This window comes from Pinus tabuliformis, chromosome Q, assembly GCF_031772625.1.
Source record: "Pinus tabuliformis cultivar Carrire ecotype Pingquan chromosome Q, CPIR1, whole genome shotgun sequence".
NCBI classification, from domain to species: Eukaryota; Viridiplantae; Streptophyta; class Pinopsida; order Pinales; family Pinaceae; genus Pinus; species Pinus tabuliformis.
In genome coordinates, this window is record NC_142296.1 from 232,701,181 (window position 1) to 232,712,685 (window position 11,505).

The following is an 11,505-nucleotide window of genomic DNA, read 5'->3' on the forward strand; positions in this document are numbered from 1 at the left end:
GTATTGTGTGACATTGCTCCCCTTGAAGTTTGTGATGTATTATTAGGACAACCATACTTGTGGAAGCGACATGCTGTGTATAAATCAAGGCCCCGTGATGTTATTATTACATTGGGAAATAAGTTGTACAGGATACCAGAGGTAGCACTGCCTACCACCATCTCTTTGATCACTGCAAAACAATGCATTAAGCTCATTTTCAAACCAGGAAATTTGTTTTCCTGATGATATGCCCTCAAGGAAAGAAGAATACAGTGGCCATGGCCTCCAGACAGGGCCCCTCCGCACGATAACTACAGATGGACAAGGTCGTGGAGGAGTACGAGGACATCTTCACCTCCCCCGTAGGGGTTCCTCTGCACTGTCAAGTCAAGCACTCCATCGATCTGACCCCAAGTGCGCTGCTACCTAATGGACCAATTTATCGGCGCTCCATTCTGGAGAACGATGAAATCAAGAGGTAGATTCAAGAGCTTCTGCAGAAAGGTGACATCCGTCCGAGTTCATCACCTTGTGGGATCCTGATCGTGTTGGTATATAAGAAGGATGGGACTTGGAGACTCTGTATTGACTATCCGGCGTTGAACAAGATCATTGTCCATAATAGGTACCCGATCTCGCGGATTGATGACCTCCTAGACCAACTAAAGGGGGCAAAATATTTCAGCAAGATCGATTTGAAGTCAGGATATCACCAGGTACCAATCGAACCCTCTGATGTGTGGAAGACTACCTTCAAAGCCAAGGAGGGCCTCTTCGAATGGTTGGTTATGCCTTTTGGATTGACAAATGCTCCTACAACCTTCATGAGGCTAATGGATGACATCTTGTGGCCATTCACCAACTCATTTGTAGCGGTATACTTGGATGACATTCTAATCTTCAGCCAGAGTTGGGAAGAGCACCTCCACCACATCCGACAAGTTCTCCAAACACTGTGGCAACACAAGCTATGTGCCAATTTGGAGAAATGCACTTTTGGCATGACCCAGGTTCAGTATCTGGGATACATTATTGATGAACAGGGGGTGCATGTGGATCCAGCCAAGATCCAAGTCATTTGGGATTGGCCATCTCCAACCACTCTAATAGAGCTTTGTAGCTTTCTAGGTCTTGCAAACTTCTACCGCAAGTTCGTGTTGGGGTTTTCTCATATCACTTGGCCCTTGGGTCAAGTCACCAAGGGAGCAGCGAAAGCAAAATTCTTTTGGTCTGAATCTCAACAGAAGGCATTCATAGAGTTGAAATATTGCCTCTGCACGGCACCAGTGCTTGCGTTACCTAATTTACAACAACCATTTGAGGTCAAGACAGATGCCTCTGACTATGCTATTGGGGTAGTCCTTACTCAACACGGGCATCCAGTGGCATATCACAGTGAAACACTTTCAGAAACAGTCCGAAAGTATCCCACTTATGATAAAGAGATGTATTCCATTGTGCAAGCCTGCCGACAATGGAAGCACTACATTTTGGGGAAGGAAACGGTCATCCACACAAACCATCGACCCCTGCAGTTCATATAGACCCAAGGGAAATTACAGAATGATCACCATCAGAAGTGGTCTACATACCTGCAACAGTTCCATTTGAATATCAAGTATAAGAAGGGCAGTATCAATAATGTTGTAGATTGCCTCAGTCAACCACCGATCATGGCGTTAACCACCATGCTCAACTCTTATGGGCACGAGGCTTTTGATTGACCACTTCTCTACAAAAGCGACCCAGAATTCGGCCACACATACCAAACACTCTTGGAGGGTCAAAATGTTCTAGATTTTCACCTCCAGGATGCCCTGTTATGCCACTTGGGTAACCTTTGTGTTCCTTCAAGCGAGCGTGCCAAGGTGATTTGGGAAGCACACTATAGTTGGGCTATTAGGCATTTCGAGGTCGAGAAAACGGTGGCAGTATTGCAAAAGTATTTCTATTGGCCAAATATTTGATAGGATGTTGGGAAGTACATCAGATCATGTACTGCCTGTGCCATTGCCAAACCGACCATCAAGAAGCAAGGCCTCTATACCCCGCTGCCTACCCCTAATCGACCTTGCGAATCCATCTCCATGGATTACATGTCAGGCCTTCCTTCCACTAAGCATGGAAATGACTGTGTTTTTTTGGTCGTTGACAGGTTCTCGAAGATGGCCATTATGGAAGCCTGCAAGAAGAATATCACAGCAGAAGCCACTGCTAAACTCTTCTTTGAACGAGTGTGGGTGCACTTTGGGATCCCACAGTCTATCATCTCAGATCGGGACAGTCGGTTCCTTAGTACATTTTGGTCCAGTCTCTGGTCAATGCTGGACACCAAACTCACTATGTCCACAGCCTTCCATCCTCAAACTGATGGCCAGACAGAGGTTGTCACTAGGATGATTGTACACATTCTGTGCATGTACAACTCGAATCATCCACACAAATGGGACGAGAGCCTCCCCTATGTTCAACACAACTACAACCGAGCTCTTCACAGCTCGACTAGCCACAACCCTTTTCAGGTGGGCTTGGGATTCCAGCCACTATGCCCCATTGATGTGGCCATGCCACTTGCAGCTACTCACACAGATTCAGCTCATGTCCAGTCTGAAACAGACAAGGCAACCAGCTTCATTGAGCACATCCAACATATTCACCAGCAGGTCCATGACATTCTGGAGAAATCAAATGCCAAGTACAAGCAGCGACATGATCAGCATCGGGCGCCACACAAGTTTCAGGTGGGCGACAAAGTTTGGTTGCATTTGCAAAAGGAACGCCTTACTGGAGCCTATCGGAAACTGAGACCAATCTACTATGGTCCTTACACTATTACTAAGGCTGTGGGAGACAATGAATTTAAGCTCAGCATTCCCCCATTCCTTGGCCTGCACCCAGTGTTCAATGTGGACTGCCTTCGGCCATACTTTCCACCATTGCTAGACACATCCGACATTGCAAAACAGCTCACACCCACATAATTAAATCCAAATTGCATGGAACAAGCTGCAATTGATTGGATCATGGACACACAGATCAAGAACACCACCAACAGAATATCCAACTGTACCGAGTTGTCAAAGCAGGCCAACTCCTTCACCAGGGCAAGTGGCTCCCCAGGGACCAAGTTCAGCAAAAGTTTCCTCGTCTCATGGAGGAACTCAACGCAATGGGGACCATTGCTTCCTAAGGGGGAGGAATGATCCAAGTGGATATTGGTGACCACCTACCAAGTCCACCCGGACCCCCACCATTGTTTCTCTCAACATTTTCAGTTTCCTTAATTGTAGCACAAATTACTATTTTTAGCAGTTTTTCGATTCCTGAACTTCCGGAGCCGTTTTGAGGCTCTAAACGATGTTTTTTAGGAAATCTGGGGGCACCATGGGTCAATCGATGTTGCCCTTCCCAAAGTGGTAGTGCTCGGATAGATCTTTCTAACGAGCTATTGTACGCGTCAAAACGGAGATCATATGCCAAAGTTACGACCCTAGGAAGTTGATGTACCAATTTACCCAAACGGGGCCCACAGTTTGGCGTTTCATCTTCTAGGGTTAGGTTTTGGAATGTTAAGGGTTTTCCATTGTTTCTCAACAATAAATAGGCCTTCGAGCCTCATTGTAACATAGTTCAGAGGCATGTAGCCACCACATCTCTTCTCAGAGATAAGTTACCATCGCCCTAGCTGGTTTATTTCCATTACTGTTTGTAAGCATATTTCAGTATTTTACCTTAATGAAATGAAGTATTATTTCCGCTGCATATATGTGTTTATGGTTATCTCTTTAATTTGTTGCGTTCTTGTTTAAGACTGGATCATTTAATGTCATGAAGCTTTTAGTGAGTTTCTTCTTTCCCTTAAATAAGTGAACCTTGCTCTGATACCATGTTGAGAAATCTATGGAAGAATGATTATTTTTTCTTTTAGCTCGATTTCTCTTACTTTGATAAGTTCTTGTGATATTATTTAGTTCTTCTTTATCATATTTAGAGTTCATTCCATTATCAAGACAAATACCAAACCAGAAGATCACAAAGTAGGGCACCAGAGATAGGCACACAACCAAGGCCAAAGCCCCTAACAAGGAGAAATCTCAATCAATAACTCTTCCTTCAGTAGATTCAAAATAAGTTGAGATGACCAAGACCCTAGACCAAAGAATCCTTCCATCCATCAAGTCAACCTTGTTCATAAGTGACACATTATGCTTTAGTTCCTCAGTCCTGTACTTCATTCCTGAAAGATGTGATACCTTTGTTCCTTCAAAACTGTGATGCCTTAGTGTGTTTCTGTGATTACACCGAGCTTAGATCCTATAGTCTTGACAAGCTTTGGTTCTATGCTTCAGTCCTGTAGTTATGTCATTCTTTAATCCTGAAATAGTGTCTTGATTCGGTCTTGTAATATCTTAGTATCTCCACCCTGCAATAACCTAAATCTTTGACCTTACAACTAAGATGAATCCTCCTTCTTCCTTGTCTTTGTTATCTATTCGAACTTGATGCTTCATCTTTCTGTCCAGTCGAGTGCACATGGGTATTTATAGTTGTTTCTGACCATAAATGAGCTAACATGAGTAATTTGGGAAGCCGACTTGTAGAGGATCCGTCTAGAGGACGACTTGCAAGGTGACTTGATGGAGGAGGCTTTTGACATGACAAAATAGATTTTTATCTTTGACATCATGAACCCCAGAAGGGATTTTTACATAATAAATTTGACTTTGACTTAAACAGAAATCATAAAATCCTACAATGGAGGCTTGACCTATGACCATTGACCCAAGCATGAAATCCATGCTTTAATAAGTCAATTATTAATAATAAAGATTTCTTTTGATAAATATATTACATCATGCCTCGAGTACAATTATGAAGATCGACGACAGTTACATTCTTCAACAAATTTATCAAGGGTACACATGGATTTATATATTAGTCTTCAAGTATAATATCCTATGACGAGATTCTTGGACAATACAACTTCATCTTCTACCTCTTTGATACAAACATGATACATATTAAACTTAGTTGTGTAGGATTCTAATTGATTCTTATCATTCCCTTCTAAACCCAAAATATCTTTGCTTCCGTTCATGGCTTTAAATTGAAGAGGATTATAGGGAGGCTACTTGAGCCAAATCAAAAATTCCAAGCCTTTGAAGGGATGTAACCAAATTCTTAGATAGTTTGTAAGCATCTCCACTACCCACCCAAGGATCAACTCCAATATTAACTTTCTTGATTACTTACTTTCTAAGTTTATTTATACTCTTAATACCTATAAATAAATGGGTATCTCAACCCCACTGTATGATCTGGTGAAATGGTGATTCACTCATTTGGTTATACATTGAGTATTTTGGTAATATGTCTACCCACCTAATTTTATAGACTTGCATTTGTTGCATGGAGTCTTATATTGCCCATCAATACTATTCTAAATCTCAACATTTACATCATGGTCCATTTACAAAATAGGGATATCAAAATGGGCTATTATATATTTTTAGATTTATCAATGATCTTCAATGTAATCGATTTGCTTGTTAAAGGATGAGCCACAAAGTAATTAAAAAATCAATTAAAGTGAAAACCCTTATTGAAGACAAATTGAAACTCAACTTTAATGAAGCAATAAGGGGCAACATAGGTTTAGCAAAGGCATTATTCAAAATCAACAAGGCAATATTATATTTAAAAACTGTTGAGATTGCAACAAGATGATGGAGCTTAGTGAAAAAAGTTGCCTTCACTAAGTGGGCCCCCAGGCAAATTATGGCGAAAGTTCTATTTTTGGATCACAGCAGGGATGATCACAGCAGGAGTGACCACAGTAGGGATGATCACAACAGGAGTGATCACAGCAGGAGTGATCAAAGTCTATTTTTAGACTGGCTGTCCAAAATAGAAAAGTCAAATATTATTGTCTCATAATAGTATTTAGACTATAAACTTTATCTTATTCTCTTGGAGCACTTCAGTTTGAGCTACAGATGTGGCACATGCCGCTATCAGAAGGAAGTATGCTTTCTTTGTGGGTCAGTTGAGTTGTTGCATGCATGACTTCAGTTAGAACTCAATCAGTTGAGTTTGGTGGAGTTGATTGTGGAGTTGATGGAGTTGTGTTCAGTTTGACTTGGTTAAACTAGTTGTAATTAGTCTAACTGCAAATAGACTAATGATGAGTTGTTAAACTAATTATTAACTCATAATGCAACTATAGAATACATCAGTTAACTCAGTTGCATGTCAGTGCATGTTTAGTTCAGCAGGGACAGGTGTTAGAGGATCAGATTGCTATCAGTTGTGACTATAGTTGTGCATGAGGATTTGCACAATCAAGGGATTGAGTATGCCAATGAGTTTGCCCAAGTATTTTCCTAGTATTATAACCTTTGCTCACGTCTTTCACAGTGTGAGTGATTCTTTGGAGGTAAATACGAGTTTGGTTAATCCATTCTCATTCATTCTCTTGCAGGATTGTGCAGTGGAGGTAGGCAAAGCAGTGGAGGAGATTTGAACCTGTGACTTGTTCGAATCTGAGCTAGTTTTGTGTGTAACAGGTGGAGATAGCACTGAGTACTTGTGAGGAGTATTGTACTATGTATTGTTACATGTTCTCAATCATTAATATATAGATAGTGTGGGGTTTTCAGCTGTAAGCTTTCCCCAGGTTACATATTGTGTTAATGTGTGCATGCGATTGATGTTTCATTGTTTTTGATGCTGCTAAATTGATGATCAATGTAGAGGAGCTTATGTATTGTGCATGTATTCTGCAATAGTTCATGATCAAGATAATCTCTGTTGAATATGTGTTTATTATTCAAAATTTCTACATGGTATCAGAGCTATTGATCATCATATCTACTATTCAGGAAGTGTTTACATTCTATTTCTCCAGGCAGAGCCTGTAATCAGGCCAGGTAGCCTCTGGATTATCCTTCCTTTGGAAGGTGAAATATCCGGTGAAAGCCCATACAGTCAATCTCTGTATGAGAAATATTGTGTTCTCACAAATCTTAGATCCGAGGCGGTTGAGTTTGGAGTTGGTGGAAATCGAATTTGCAGCAGTGTTGTTGAAATGTTTTTCAACGGATTGCAAATGTTATTCCAAAGCAAGAGCAACCTAGCGCTCAAGGATAAACTCAGAAACAATAAGTGTGAGAATGGATCTTCATCAAAGGTATATGATGAAGAGAATTGCGCTTTGGCTGCCAAAGCAAAGAAGGGGAAGAGAAAGAAAGCTTCTCAGTCTGGTGTGAAAGGCAAGAAGAAGGACATGTCCAAGGCGAAATGTTTTCACTGTCACCAGCACGAACACTATGCCACTAATTGTCCGCAGAAGAAGAAGAACAAGCAGGCTGCTGGATCTGCAGCAGGAGAGGCTCTAGCCTCGCAGATTGAGCTTGATTTTTCATTGATCGCATGCTTGGTTTCAAGTGTGATGGGATCGGTGTGGTTCTTGGATAGTGGTGTGTATTTTCACATGACGGGAGATCGAGATTTGTTTTCTGATCTGGAGGACAAAGATCTTGGAGTGCACATCGATATGGGCGATGATGGTAGATACAGTGCGACCGGTATCAGTACCATTTCCTTTGAGAGGGAGTCTGGTAAACCCTTCGTATTAAAGGAAGTCATGCATGTTCCAGGATTGAAGAAGAATCTTATCTCTGTGGCGATATTAGAAGACAAGGGGTATGATGTTGTTTTCAGTAAGGGAAAAGATTTCCTGCGCAACAAGACAACTGGTGAGACCCGGAAGATAGGGGTTTGAGTGAGGAACATTTATCAGTTGCATGTAGATGGATGCGCAGTAATGGTAGGCAAGGCAGAAGGATTGGTGAGTTGGGATGATGGCGAGTTGTGGCACAGGAGATTGGGTCACCTTCACCATGGAGCCTTGAAGATACTGCAGCAGATCACTACAGGGCTTCCTAAAGGCACTCTTGCGCAGTCAGATTAGTGCAAGCGGTGTACTTTGGGAAAGTTTGTGAAAGCCACCTTTCACGAGAAGGATAGTCGCGCCACGACAATCCTTGAGAGAATTCACACAGACGTGTGTGGACCTTTCTTAGTTGCTTCGACAGCAAAACACAGGTATTATGTGATTTTTGTTGATGATTTCTCTCGTAAGTGTTGGATCTTCTTCATGCAGAAGAAGAGCGAGACATATTCAAAGTTCTGTGAATTCAAAGCACTGGTTGAGAAGGAGTCGAGGAAGAAGGTGAAGGCTCTTAGGAGCGATAATGGTGGTGAATACATATCGGACGAGTTCAAGGATTTATACAAGGCAGAAGGGATTCGAAGAGAGCTCATAGCTCCCCATAACCCACAGCAAAACGAGGTAGCTGAGCGGAAGAACAAAACGATTGTGGGTGCTGCACGGGCAATGTTGCATGATCAGGGCCTACCCCTTCACTTGTGAGCGGAAGCATGCAATACAACAGTTTATGTGCAAAACCATTGTCATCATAGGATACTTGGCATGAGTACACCCGAGGAGGCTTATTCTGGTAAGAAGCCTGATCTTTCTCATTTGAGGATTTTTGGTGCTAATGTTTACATGCATGTGACGAAGGATGCCAGGAAGAAGTTGGAGCCGACCGCAGAGGTTGGGATATTTGTGGGGTACACTGATACGCCCCACAACTATCGTGTGTATTTGCCAAACATTGGTAAAACTGTTGTGCGACGGGATATAAAATTTCAGGAGGAGAAAGCCATGAAGTGTTCGCTTGAGAGGGAGCTACACTTGCATGCAGATGAGGAGCTATTAGTTCCTAAGGATGAGCTTCAGGACGTGGATCAGCCATAGGACGAGGTTCATGGAGTGGAAGAGACCACTCATGCAGCGCCAACCATCAGAGGGCGAAAGCGCTTGACAGAAGCTGAGCGACTGGCTCAAGATGCAGAGAAAGTTGTAGGACCACCTACAGCCCAACGCAGGCAAAGACAGTCACCTAATCGATACACTGGATACATGGCTCTTATGAGCAAGTGTGTTGTGACTGAGCCATCCTCTTTCGAGGAAGCTGTGGAGGATCCCGCATGGGTAGACGCCATGGTGGAAGAGTATGATTCGATTGTCAGAAACAGTTCATGGGAGATTGTCCCAAGAGCGGAAGAGAAATCAGTGGTGGGTTTGAGATGGATCTGCAAAGTGATGCAGATGGGGTGGCACATTCATCAGGTGGATGTGAAGACTGCGTTCCTTCCTGGAGGTTGGAGGAAGGAGGATACTACTTCAGCGGAGGTAATGGATGCCACTCTATATCGACAGTTGGTGGAGTCGCATGTGTGCAGGCTCAACAGAGGCACATCGGGATATGGAGATTGGTACAGACAGGAGGACGCAGATTGGGCAGGGAGCTCAACGGACGACATCAGGTACCATCATATCAGAGATTGTGTGCAGCTGAGGATCATGTTGCTTTCATACATTCCAACGGAGGATTGAGATGCTGATATTTTGATGAAGGCTCTCACCAGGAGCAAATTCGAATACCACCGAGGCAGGATAGGGGTTGCTGATAATCCATATCTTGTTGAGAGGGAGTGTTGAGATTGCAACAAGATGATGGAGCTTAGTGAAAAGAGTCGCCTTCACTAAGTGGGCCCGCAGGCAAATTATGGCGCAAGTTCTATTTTTGGATCACAGCAGGGATGATCACAGCAGGAGTGACCACAGCATGGATGATCACAGCAGGAGTGATCACAGCAGGAGTGATCAAAGTCTATTTTTAGATTGGCTGTCCAAAATAGAAAAGTCAAATATTATTGTCTCATAATAATATTTAAACTATAAACTTTATCTTATTCTCTTGGAGCACTTCAGTTTGAGCTACAGATGTGGCACATGCAGCTGTCAAGAGGAAGTACGCTTTCTTTGTGGGTCAGTTGAGTTGTTGCATGCATGACTTCAGTTAGAACTCAATCAGTTGAGTTTGCTGGAGTTGATTGTGGAGTTGATGGAGTTGTGTTCAGTTTGACTTGGTTAAACTAGTTGTAATTAGTCTAACTGCAAATAGACTAATGATGAGTTGTTAAACTAATTATTAACTCATAATGCAACTATAGAATACATCAATTAACTCAGTTGCATGTCAGTGCATGTTCAGTTCAACAGGGACAGGTGTTAGAGAATCAGATTGCTATCAGTTGTGACTATAGTTGTGCATGAGGATTTGCACAATCAAGTGATTGAGTATGCCAATGAGTTTGCCCAAGTATTTGCCCAGCATTATAGCCTCTGCTCACATCTTTCACAATGTGAGTGATTCTTTGGTGGTAAATACGAGTTTGGTTAATCCATTCTCATTCATTCTCTTGCAGGATTGTGCAGTGGAGGCAGGCAAAGCAGTGGAGGAGATTTGAACCTGTGACTTATTCGGATCTGAGCTAGTTTTGTGTGTAACAGGTGGAGATAGTACTGAGTACTTGTGAGGAGTATTGTACTATGTATTGTTACATGTTCTCAATCATTAATATACAGATAGTGTGGGGTTTTCAGCTGTAAGCTTTCCCCGGGTTACATACTATGTTAATGTGTGCATGCGATTGATGTTTCATCGTTTTTGATGCTGCTAAATTGATGATCAACATAGAGGAGCCTATGTATTGTGCATGTATTCCGCAATAGTGCATGATCAAGATAATCTCTATTGAATATGTGTTTATTATTCAAAATTTCTACAAAAACTACAGTTTTTTCAAGGAGATCACAAAGAGTGCTTATAAGAGAAATAATAGTTTCTTTCAAACCTAAAATAATTATTTCTTTCAAACCTAAAATCCATAAAATAAGAATGAAACATATTTCACAAGTTAATTAAGCACCAAAATAACAACAATAAAATAACATATTCAAAAGGCCAAATCAAATAAATTACATTTATTACCACTAATATGAATAACATAACTATATAAAATAATCAACCATGTTAATTTGCAAATAATCAATGTTTAAACAGAGTCTAGAACCTAAGACTTTTTAGACACAAAAAGTTTAAAACAACTCTCCCAAACTCTTCATTCACTTCCCTTGATATGCTTTTTATTAAATAGTTGTAAGTGTAACCACCTCATATTCTCCCGAGGCAAATATCTCCTCTTTTGTAAATCTTTGTCATTGTTTTGTATAATTTGGTTGTGAAATCTTCAAATGTTGGATTATTATTATGCAAAAAGCAAACAAATAATTGTAAGAAAATACAAAGGCATATCAAATTGAAATTACTTTTTATTTGGGTTTGGGCGAGACAAAACCCCTTATGCTCTTAGACTCACACCAGCGTGGAGGGTCAATGAGAACTTACCAATGTAGCAGACTTTGATTGGGAGCTAATGGAAGCGATCAGTCCTTGGGAGAGTGCATGGTACTCAAACACGAACCATAATGGTTAATCAGGAGAAACAAGAATGAAATCAGAGGAATTTAGAGCTGGGAAGTCTAGGTTATCTCTGCTTTGCAGTCTTTCGCAGGGGTTCAAGTTTAACTCTGTCCTTATTTAGTAC